The following is a 12,886-nucleotide window of genomic DNA, read 5'->3' as shown; positions in this document are numbered from 1 at the left end:
CTCTAGTATTTAAAACCTTTTCACTTGCCAAGTGACGTGAATGTGAACAAGGATCGAGGGACTGACCCACTAGTAAAAGCATAGGCCAGACTGGATGGTTTTCCAAGTTCAGAAAGAGGGGGATCACACCCTTATATGCACTGAATGCATATCCTGTGTGATACTGTCTGCTGATCCGTGTATCTAATCCTTTTCTGTTTGAACTGGAAACTAGAGGCGTTTAAAATCAAAAAAACAAATCAGATGGAATGAGTGGAATTCTTGGAATGAAAATGTCATCTCCTTTGGCACATCCTGTTTCTGAGCTGTGTATCTGACCCTATCCTGTGTGATAATTTCTGCTGAGCTGTGTACCTAATCCTATCCTGTGTGATAATTTCTGCTGAGCTGTGTACCTAATCCTCTCCTGTGTGATACTTTCTGCTGAGCTGTGTACCTAATCCTCTCCTGTGTGATACTTTCTGCTGAGCTGTGTATCTAATCCTATAATGTGTGATAATGACTGCTGAGCAGTGGAGAGGCCACAATCCAAGCTGCTTGAGGTCTAGTGTGGTCTCCACAATCAGTGATGGTTTAGGGAGCCATGTCATCTGCTGGTGTAGGTCCACTATGTGTTATCAAGACCAAAGTCAGCGCAGCCGTCTACCAGGACATTATACAGCACTTCATGCTTCCCTCTGCCAAGAAGTTTTATGGAGATGGAAATTTCATTCTCCAGGAGGACTTGGCCCCTGTCCACACTGCCAAAATTACCAATACCTGGTGTACACACAACAGTATCATTGGGCTTGATTGGTCAGAAAAAATCCTGACCTTAACCGGGCATTGTCAAGAGGAAGATGAGAGACAACAGACCCAACAATGTAGACGAGCTGAAGGCTGCTATCAAAGCAACCTGGGCTTCCATACCACCTCAGCAGTGCCACAGGCTGATTGCCTTGATGTAACGCAGCATTGATGAAGTAATTGATACAAAAGGAACCTCGACCGAGTATTGAGCACATTTCAGCAGGTCAATATTTCGGATTTTAAAATAATTTTTTAAGCTGGTGTTATAAAGTACCATATTTTTCGGACTATAAGACACACTTTTTCAACAAAAATTTTGGGGAAAATGGGGGTGCATCTTATAGTCGGAATATACTTACAAACACTGTGGCGGCAGCAGAAGTTGTGCTATTTTGTGGCAATCCCGGGGCGATGTGGTTGGGCAATGATCACACTCCCTTCCAGGCTGGTGCGGCAGGTTCTGTGGTGGTTTTGCGAAAGCTCGGAGTACCCGCACTTCCATTGCTGTGATGCGGTGGCCTCTGGGACAATGGCCGCCAGGGGTGGTGCATGCTCAGAATGAGATCTGAACATGTGCAGCCCCAAGCAGCAATTTTCCCGGAGGCCACCACATCACAGCAATGGATATGCGAGGCCTCTGGGCTTACACAAGATGCCGGTGGAGCCCATCGCACCACGGAGCACCACCGCTGAACCTGCCGCACCAGCCTCAGATTGCATTTCCCAGAGGCCACAGCATCGCAGCAATGGATATGCATGGCCTCTGGGCTTTCACAAGATGCTGGTGGAGCCCATCGCACCACAGAGCACCACTGCCGAACCTGCCGTACAAGCCTGGGATGGGATTTCCCAGAGGCCACAGCATCGCAGCAATGGATATGTGGGGCCTCTGGCCTTTCACAAGATGCCAGTGGAGCCCTCAGCACCACAGAGCACCACCGCCGAACCTGCCGCATCAGCCTGGGATGAAATTTCCCGGAGGCCATCGCACCTGCTGCACCAGCCTGGGATGGGAGTCATTTCACTGGACCACCGAACACCCCCTGTGACCCAGCTCCACCAGTGTTGCTGATCGCCCCTGGGTAAGCTGAATTCAGACTGTAAGACGGACCCCCATGTGACACATTACATTTTTTTCCCTTTTTTCCTTCTGAAAATTTGGGGTGCGTCTTATAGTCCAAAAAATACGGTATTCTAATTTATTGGGTTTTCATTGGCTGTAAGCTATAATCATTAACAGAAATAAACACATGAAATAGATCACTCTGAAATATACAATGTATTTACATGTATATATATATTCATAATCATCCTTTGGACTAAATACAATTAGTTTTATCACGTTCAATCATTCTGATTAATAATTAATTTAATATTGTTATCAAAGGCTCAATTTACATCTTACCTTGAAAGATTTTAGATTTACATGAAAATGAAAAGTAAAGTGACTGAACCATCAGAAAACAGAATATTGAACATTTTTTGTATGTTATAATAAGTTTTTGAAATTCTTATACAAGAAAAATATTATAGCTTTATATAACCGATTCTAATAAGAAATATTTCTAAGTCTTCAGAACGATTCTGCTTTTTGCTTTTTTCCCATATGACTGTACAGAGGAGGAGATTTTATATTAATATTGTACTAATAATATTCCCTCCCAATCTCTCCCAAGCTCCATCCTCACTATATAAGACGGCTCGCTCAGGATCCTACTACTGTATACGACATTCAGAAAGCTGCAGCACAGATGTGTCTGTTATGATTAGATTCCAGGGAATATTCCATGGATGAGCCGCCTACCTGCAGAGATGTCGGGGAAGTCGCTGTTAGGAATAGTTGTTATTTCCATCGTCTTTATAGTAGCACAGGGTCAGAAACTAAGCTCAGGACCAAACTGCTTTATTAGAAAAGACTATCCTCTCTTAAATACAAATTATTTCCAGGATGGAGATATGATCCTTGGAGGAATATTCACTGTACATTATTATTATGACAGTCACAAGAAGCAGCCAATTGATGAAGTTTGTAAACTGTAAGTATAGATCTTGGAATATAATCTTATTTTAGTGAATACATGTATCAGTTTCTCTTAGATTTCAAGAAGAATCATTTTATTTTTTTTTTTGTAACTTATTGGTCCCATGATCAGAGTTGTCTCTGCAATATTCTAATTGGCTCTAGAATGTACTGCAATATGTCTATATTATACTCCTCAGTGATCTACTGACAGGCGGACTAGTGAGCCCCACTGTAGGGTCTGAAGGGTTCCCATCCATAGCAGCCCTGCAATGTTTGTTAGGCCCCTGGCTGCCCAAGCCATCCATGAGCAACAGATGATCACATTGCAGGGCTCTGTGGGTGACAGTAGAAGCCCCTTCCCAATAACTAACCATATAGACTCTGTACTCAACATTGACTACAACATCTAAAAAACACAAATGTAAAGTTCCATATGTTCCAAATTCAACATGGTGCTGTGTTGTTGCTGTTTGGCTGCCATTGTTGTGGTGTTGTGTAGTGATGAGCGAGTATACTCGTTGCTCGGATCTCCTCGAGCATGCTCAGGTGGTCTCCGAGTATTTTGTCGTGCTTGGAGATTTAATTTTCGTTTCCTCAGCTACATGATTTGCGACTGCTAGACAACTTGAATACATGCGTGGATTGCCTGAAATTCCTACATGTAATCAGCCTGTCTTCAAATCGCAAATCATTCAGCTGAGACGAGGAAAACTAAATCTCCGAGCATGCCAAAATACTCGTAGATCACCAGAGCATGCTCGGGGAGAACCGAGCAACGATGCTATTCGCCCATCACTAGTGGTGTGGCCTTGTATCATGGGGTGGTCTTGCAGCAATGATGCTGTGGGGTACCAGAACATCAACCCTGATGGATATAAAATGTCAGGAACCCAGTGAGAGGTTCACGGTGATGTGACAGTGGACTTCATACAGTGTGATCAGAATGTTAAACTAAGAACTTTACATTCAGTTTTGTACATTTTTGACTAGCGGAATTAGATCAGTGTGTGATCTTTGTGCGCTCTACGTCTTTCTCTACAGATATGAGATGTTCCATTTTCAGCAAGACACATGGGTTCAGTTCCTGTTGTTCCAATCTCAGCTGAGGGACAGATAGGCATAGATAAAGTTATGTGTTTAAAGGGATGGCCCAAGCATAACCTATCTATAGGATGTCATCAATAGCAGATCATTAAGAGTACGATACCAGGAACCCCTATTTCAGCAACCTGGTGTAAATAATTGAATGGAGTTGCGAAGCGTTGGCATTATTGGCTGCTGCATGGTAAATGTGAAAAATCACTCTGTTATTTTTCCAAGATGAAAATCATCCAAACAAATATGACTGGGAGCATAAAGTATTGGCCATGTGTTAGAAGTGGAGAGTTTGAAAAGCATTGGCTGCCCTGTATGTTCCCCAGGAGAACTGGAGAATCCTCTGGTGGGCCCCTGTGCAAGAGTGGGCCACCACCCTCTTATGTGCGCAGCACTTGGCACAATAAATTTGAATCACTATGTGTTAGGCGCTGAGGTTCTCCCACTGCACAGGGGGAATCTCAAGCCATGTCCTCTGCAGTCTCCCATTCCTCTACGGCTGCAGAGGTTCCTGCCCAGCAGAGACAGCGGTCCCAGCATCTTGCCCAGGCTAATGTTAGGCGTCTGGTTGCTACTCCAGGCTCAGCTATTCTACCATGCATGAGTCAGCGGTGAGAAGACGCTCCTGGGACTAAGTCCTGCTTTTCTCCTACTGAGCATGCCCGTGGGACAACCTCTCATTGGTGGTCGGAGGTCACATGCTCAGGTCCTATTGCAGCTTGGATTGGGCCATCTGAAAGGTCCCGGAAGGCTGAATCTATAAAAGGATTGCACGCTAATATAGAAAAAGATTAGACCATGTGGAGTGAGTGTTGTATGCATGTATGAATGTCTCTGGTGAATGACTCATTATGAAACCCCTACCCTTGGTACGCATGTATTGTGTAGCCTAGCCTGCTAGCACCCAGGCTGAGGTCCAGGTAGAGGCAGAGTCAGAGACTGGCATCAGCATCCACCAGTGGCTTTGTCTGTACGCCACGGTGCACATAGTCTGCACTCCTCAGTGGTCAGCGTTCATTAGAGGCGTCCGCAGGTGCAACGACGCATGCTCAGTAGGTCTAGAGGGACTCAGACTTCGTGTCCTTGGGTCTGAGTTCTGTGACCATATACTAAGCGCTCTCTTGCCGAGTGCTGTGTGTTTTAACAGGCTCCAGCATTTAAGTTTCGCGGTACTGCGGCTCTGTGACATAACAGAGTCCGCTCCTGTTCACACAGGGCGACATTAACCCACGTGTGACCTTTTTTATACCGCTATATACATCCGCCATTACTAAGCACTAAGCAGCAGTTTACCACCTCTGCACAGTGGACCCCGGGCTGCGAACGCACCTTATTATCATTTTATTATTTGGTGCGTTCCGCCAGCCCTAACATTATATTAGCGCCATGGTCTGGCTTGTAATGGCGGATGAGCAGCGACTACAGAGGTACATCCAGCAGCTGGAGGGTAGGTTGGTGGCTCTTGAGCACAGAACCATGTAGCCACTTTGTCCACTGCCACCCCTGTTCCAACATTATCCCGCCTCCCGCTGCAAGATAAGTTTTCTGGTGATAGCCAGTTATGCAGGGGATTTGTGAGCCAGTGTGAAATACACCTTCAGCTCCTGGCAGCACGTTTCTCCTCAGACCAGGCCAAGGTGGGATTCATAATATTCCTCTTGTCGGACAGGGCGTTGGAGTGGGCTATGCCATTGTGGGAGCGTGACGATTGTGCAGTGCAGAGTACTTCACAGTTTCTGAGCACTCTGAAACAGGTCTTTTTGGGACCTCGAGTCACCCACGATACGACACTCCAACTGCTGGCATCTACACAGGGTTCGTCCATGGTCAGCCATTTTGCTGTTCATTTCCGGACTCTGGCTTCCGAACTGGAGTGGCCGAATAAAGTCCTCATTCCCATGTTTTGGAGGGGGCTGGCTGACCACGTAAAGGACGCTCTGGCCACTAGGGAGATTCCTGCCACACTGGAGGAGCTAATAGCGGTTTCTACGTACATCGACCTTTGCTTTAATGAGCGAAGGTTGGAGTGAGCCCAGTGTAGGCAGAGGTTTCGGCTGGCTCCCACCTTCGTCAAACCTTTTGAATCTCCGGCCCAGACATCCGAGCCACTTGAGGCCATGGAGGTGTCTCGAGCGAGATCTAAGTCCCGGACCGCTTGTACACAGATGGTCTGTCTTATCTGCCGGCAGTCGGGACATCTCACCGGGAACATCCACGCTTAGTGATCTTAGGAGCTGGTTCACTGGACGCAGCGACGCCATCTTCTAAGCTCACCTTTAGGGGGTCAATTGGTATTGGTCCATCCACCCATGTGGTAGAGCTTTGCGTGGATTCCGGGGCAGAGGGCAATTTTATGTCTTCTGCCTTTGCCCGACGGCATGCAATTCCACTGGTGATGCTCGCCATACCAGTGACCATACACGTGATAAAAGGGTTGACACTACCCTCAAGGATAACACATCAGACCATCCCATTTACTATATCCATTTCTCAATCCCATCAGGAGATCATTTCCCTGCTAGTCATGCCCGAGGGAATTGATGAGGTTCTCTTGGGGATGCCATGGCTACACTACCACTCCCTTCATGTAGAGCGGTCTTCAGGGAGAATTCTGGGATGGAGTAAATCCTGTGAGGGTAGATGTCAGAGGGAGTGCCTTCAGGTTGCTACTACAGAGGTACCCGCAGATCTTTCCTCTCTCCCCAAACACTATTGGCCCTATGCGGACATGTTCTCCAAGAAGGCTGTGGAGACTCTTCTGCCTCATTGTCCCTATTGTTAGGAATCTGTGTCCTGCCATACTTATGCAGAGATCCAGATCCTCACATTTGTCTCCAGAGGCTAAGTCCTTTCAGCCAGCTTCTGAGCATGCTCCTGGAATGAGCTTCCATTGGAGTTCAGGAGTCAGGTGCTCAGGTCCTGCTCCTGATTCCATTGGCTCAGCTCAGGGCTCTGGAGTTTTCCGGAAGGTCCCGATCACTAGAAAAAGTGCGCATGGCTGTTTCGCCATGCGCTAGTTGTTATGATTGAGTCACAGAGGAAGAAAAAACAAAACACAAGCTCAGCCCAGAAAATCAGAGAGGTTGGAAACTAGCAGATTGCAGACCCCTAATCCTATCACACAACTAGCAGTAGCCGTGGAGTGTTCCTACGGTGATCCTAGACACCTCGTCACAGCCGGAGATCTAAATAAGCCTAAAGAGAGAAAAGGGAAAAACTGACTTCCCCAGAGCAGACCCCAAAGCAATAGGCAGCCCCCAACATATAATGACAGTGAAACAAGATGAAAACACTAACACAGATAGAAAGATAGGTTGAGCAAACGATGGGGCCCAAGCTAACTAAAAAGGACAGGACAGAAAAGCTGCTGTCTGCAATCCGAGAAAACCCTGCTAAAAATATTACCAACACAACTGATAAGCAAAAAGGACCCTGAAGTCACTAGACTTTCAATAGTTGACGGAGACAAAATAAATCCCAAAAATGAAATCCTCTGTACACCAAAAAGAAATTTCGATCCCTTAACATACAGGGAGTTTTCCCTCAAAATCCGGAACACAGTCCGAACATGTTCCACATGAAGTCCCAATCCCTGGAAAAGATCAAAATATCATCCAGATAGATGATCAGAAACTTATCCACAAAGTCCCGAAAAATGTCATTCATGAAGCACTGGAAGACAGAAGGGGCGTTAGTGAGCCCAAAAGGCATCACCAGGTACTCAAAATGTCCCTCCGGAGTATTAAACACTGTCTTCCATTCATCCCCATGCTTAATGCGAATAAGATTATACGCCCCCCTGAGGTCAAGCTTGGTAAATCAGCAAGCACCTTCAACTCTAGAAAATAGGTCAGAAATCAGGGGTAACGGATACTGATATTTAACAGTATTTTTGTTAAAGGAGCGACAGTCAATACAGGGCCTTAATGAACCATCCTTCTTGGCCACAAAAAAACCAGCACCCAAGGGTGAAGAGGATGGTCTAATATGACCCTTCTCCAACGACTCCTTAATATAAGAACGCATAGCCTCATGTTTGGGTACAGATAAATAAAAAAGTCGACCCTTGGGAAATTTACACCCCGGACTCAGCTCAATTGCACAGTCATAACTCCTATGAGGAGGCAAAGACGCAGACTTACTCTCACTGAACACATCATAAAAATCAGCCAAATAGTCAGGAACCTCATGCGACTGGGGAGAGGTGAAATAAACAGGAGCAACTAAGAGCACACCGACAACCCCAACTCACTACAGACACAGATTTCCAATCCAAAACTGGATTATGGATTTGCAACCAGGGGAACCCCAGCACGATGGTATCATGCAAATTATGCAACACCAAAAATCTGCAATTTTCTTGATGGTCTTGGGTGACCCGCATTACCACCTGGGTCCAAAACTGAGGTTTATTCTTCGCCAAAGGAGTAGCATCAATACCCCTCAAAGGAATAGGCGTCCACAGGGGTGTCATAGGGAAACCGCAACGTTTAGCAAAATCTAAATCCATTAGGTTCAAGGCCGCTCCTGAATCCACAAAGGCTTTAGCAGAAAATGTGGACAGGGAGCAGATCAGAGTAATTGCCTGAAGAAACTTAGGTTGTACACCACCTACAGCTAATGTGTGTGCAAAACGTTTCTCTCTTTTAGGGCAAACAGAAATAATATGAGAGGCAACTCCACAGAAAAAACATAGCTTATTACTCCTTCTAAACTCCTGACGTTCGTTGCGCCCTAGACAAAACTCTATCACATTGCATAGGTTCAGACATTTGTTCAACAGGTGGCAGCATTTCCCGTGTAATTTTACGTTCACGTAAACGCCGATCAACCTGAATGGCTAATGACATAGAATCATCAAGACCAGAGGGAACAGGAAATCGCACCATAGTATCTTTTACGGTTTCTGACAAACCCTTCCAAAAGAGAGCTGCCAAGGCACCATCATTCCAAGTGGTGAGGACCGCCCACTTTTGGAATTTTTGACAGTACAGTTCTGCAGAATCTTGACCCTGGCTCAATGCCAACAGGGTCTTTTCAGCTTGATTAATCACATTAGGTTCATCATACAACAACCCCAAGGCCTGAAAAAATGCATCCACATTAGTTAGAATAGGATCATCTGGTACTAAAGAAAACGCCCAATCCTGGGGATCGCCGAGCAGAAAGGAGATGACAATTTTAACCTGCTGCGCAGAGCTCCCCGATGAGTTAGGCTTCAAGGCAAGAAATAATTTACAATTATTCTTAAAATTCAAAAATTTAGACAGATCCCCAAAAAACACATCAGGAGTGGGGATTTTTGGTTCAGCAGCGTGTGAATGAGCAAGATAGGTGGAAATTCCTCGCACTTCAGCAGCAAGCTGCTCCACACGATCAGACAATTGCTTAAACTCCATCAGAAAAAATATATATATTCCTCCTACGGTCTCAGAGAAAAAAAGGAAAAAATATACACAAAAAAAAAAATTCTGACACTTTTTTTTTTTTTTTTAACAATTCCTTCCTGCTTTTGAGTACCCTAGAATCTGCGGTTTGGCTGGTGATTCTGTTATGATTGAGTCACTGAGGAGGAAAAAACAAAACACAAGCTCAGCCCAGAAAATCAGAGAGGTTGAAAATTAGCGGATTGCAGACCCCTAATCCTATCACACAACTAGCAGTAGCCGTGGAGTGTTTCTACGGTGATCCTAGACACCTCATCACAGTCGGAGATCTAAATAAGCCTAAAGAGAGAAAAGGGAAAAACTGACTGCCCCAGAGCAGACCCCAAAGCAATAGGCAGCCCCCAACATATAATGACGGTGAAACAAGATGAAAACACTGACACAGATAGAATGATAGGTTGAACAAACGATGGGGCCCAAGCTAACTAAAAAGGACAGGACAGAAAAGCTGCTGTCTGCAATCCGAGAAAACCCTGCTAAAAATATTACCAACACAACTGATAAGCAAAAAGGACCCTGAAGTCACTAGACTTCAAACCCTATATCAGCACTCAGAATATTCTGAAAGCAGAGCAAAAGAGAACACTGATCAAGGGAAATGAATCCAGCACACTCCTGGCCGGGGATGGCTGAACTCAAAAAACAAGGTAAACAAAACCAAAACTAATAAGTTCAATGGCAGAGCAAAAACTTATTTTTGGGAAGCAGGAATCAGACTGGTCTCCAAGAATCCAGCAGAGAAATCACCAGCCACTCAGAAGGGCGTCGGCTGCCATATATCCAATCTGAAGTTCCTGTTACCCAGTCACAATCCACCTGATCAGGTGTTTGGTTTCTTTCATCCAAATCAGCCTCACTACCTTCCTTCACCAGAAGAGGGAGATCCTCAGACACAAAAGGTGAATGAATAGATGAGCTCACAACAGCTAGTATTTTTCATACTTGCTGCTGTCTGTTTGCTGATGGATGCTTGGACTGGTGACTGACTCATTAAATATCCCCCTCCTTGGTTATTACGATTGTGTGAGTGATTCTGCAGCCGCCAGTAGCAGCGCTATACCTTCTCAGCAGCCAGCGTCCTGCATCGCGCCAGCGATATTGCGGTGTCTCCTCAGTGGCTCTGTTCACACCGTGCTGCGATTGCAGTTCTCCCGTGTCTGCAGTTGCGACGCCTCCTGTCCTATTTAACGGTAGGTCTAGAGGGAGTAGTAATACGGCCTAAGGCTACTTCTGTGACTCTAAGTACCGTGACAGTTTCGATGTTAGTCTGTGTCCCAGAACAGACTCAGCGTATTTGTTTATACTTTTGCCTGCAGCTCTGTGAGCATAACAGAGCTCGCTTCAGTGCACTTAGGGTGCAGTTAACCCCGTGCACATTACCGCCACAGTGCTCTGCCTCTCTAGCAGCGGTTATATCACCTGCCGCATGGTGGACCCCGAGTGGCGAAGGCACTTCATTTATTTTTTATTTAGTGCCTTCCGCCACTCATAACATAATGCTAGCGCCAGGGTCTGGCTATAGATGGCAGATCAGCAGCAGCTGTTACAGCTTGTGCATCAGCTCGAGGCTTGTCTTGCTACCCTGGAGAGGTCTCTCGCAGCTGCGCAGGCTACAGATGCTGCCGTCCAGGCACTCACAGATGCGGTGGGACGTATGTCCATGTCCGCCCTTGCACCGACAGTTACCCGCCTCCCGTTGCCCGATAAATATGCTGGGGATGGCGCCTCCTGTAGGGGTTTAATCAGCTAGTGCTTGATACACCTGGAGCTGCTGGCTGCGCAATTCCCTACGGAGCGGGCTAAGGTGGCTTTAGTTAACTCCCTACTGTCGGGCAAGGCGCTGGAATGGGCTACGCCTCTGTGGGAACGTGTTGACCCCGAGATTCGGTCGGCTGCTAACTTGCTAACTGCCATCAGGCAAGTTTTTCTCGGTCCTCGGGTCACGCATGATACGTCCCTGCAGTTACTCACCCTTACTCAGGGGTCACTCTCGGTTAGCCAGTATGCCGTCCGTTTTCGGACACTGGCGTCCGAGTTGGAATGGTCCGACAAGGCCCTAATCCCCGTTTTTTGGCGAGGTCTAGCAGAGCATGTGAAGGATGCGCTCTCTACTAGAGAGATTCCCACTAGCTTGGAAGAGCTAATCTCAGTCTCCTCACATATCGATCTCCGTTTATCCGAGCGCGGTATGGAGCGGGCTCACTCCAAACGCAAATCCGTTTCGGCTCCCAAATTTTTTGTACCCCTTGAGCTAGACGAGCCGGAGGTTCTACCTCCTGAGCCCATGGAGGTGTCTCACACCAACTTTAATACAGACTCTGACCAGGAATCCATCTGCGGTTGTCACCATGTCTGTGCGGTTTCTCCGGAAGCCGACTCCCCGCAAAGGTTGGAGTCTGAACCAGCTATCGAGATCTTTGTCCCTCCTCATCTCAGGGCTCAGGTGCTCGCCTGGGCGCAAGCGCCTAACACGCACCACCATCGGGGCTATATGCAGGTCTCAAAACTGTTGGCTGATGCGTATTTGTGGCCCCATAGAGCTCGAGACATTAAAAAATTTATTCAGGCTTGCACCTTATGTGCTCAGCCTAACCCTCCTAGACAGAGGGTGGCGACATCTGCCGACACACGGCAGCGTGCCTCTGTCACTCCCGCGATTGCAGTTCTCCAACGTCTGCAGTTGCGACGCCTCCTGTCCTATTTAACGGTAGGTCTAGAGGGAGTAGTCCTGCGGCCTAAGGCTACTTCTGTGACTCTAAATACTGTGACAGTTTCGCTGTTAGTCTGTGTCCCAGAACAGACTCAGCGTATTTGCTTATACTTTTGCCTGCAGCTCTGTGAGCATAACAGAGCTCGCTCCTGTGCACTTAGGGTGCAGTTAACCCCGTGCACATTACCGCCACAGTGCTCTGCCTCTCTAGCAGCGGTTATATCACCTGCCGCACGGTGGACCCTGAGTGGCGAAGGCACTTCATTTATTTTTTATTTAGTGCCTTCCACCACTCGTAACACCTATGACTGTCCTGTTGACCTCTTGCCTGGTGCTGAGCCTCCCCGGGGTCAAGTTTATCCTCTCTCTCTCCCGGAGACGGAGGCAATGTCTCAGTACATCCAGGAGAATCTGACAAGAGGATTCATTAGGAAGTCAGTGTCACCTTCAGTGGCGGGGTTCTTCTTCGTACAGAAGAAGAATGGGGAACTACGCCCATGCATAGACTACCGTGGTCTTAACGCCATCACTGTTAAGAACAAGCACCCTCTGCCCCTGATATCGGAGCTTTTCAATAGGTTGCGGGGTGCAAGGGTTTTTGCTTGATCTGAAGGGTGCCTACAACCTGATTCGCATCCGTGCAGGGGACGAATGGAAGACGGCATTTAACACCAGGGATGGGCACTATGAATACCTGGTGATGCCCTTTGGGCTTTGTAATGCTCCGGCCGTCTTCCAAGACTTTGTGAACGACATCTTCCGGGATATGCTCACCACCTCAGTTGTAGTCTATCTGGATGATATTCTCATCTTCTCTCCAGA

Source organism: Dendrobates tinctorius, unplaced genomic scaffold (assembly GCF_039654945.1).
Source record: "Dendrobates tinctorius isolate UK_male_01 unplaced genomic scaffold, ASM3965494v1 ptg000095l, whole genome shotgun sequence".
Classification (NCBI taxonomy): Eukaryota; Metazoa; Chordata; class Amphibia; order Anura; family Dendrobatidae; genus Dendrobates; species Dendrobates tinctorius.
Note: the sequence above shows the minus strand (reverse complement) of the source record.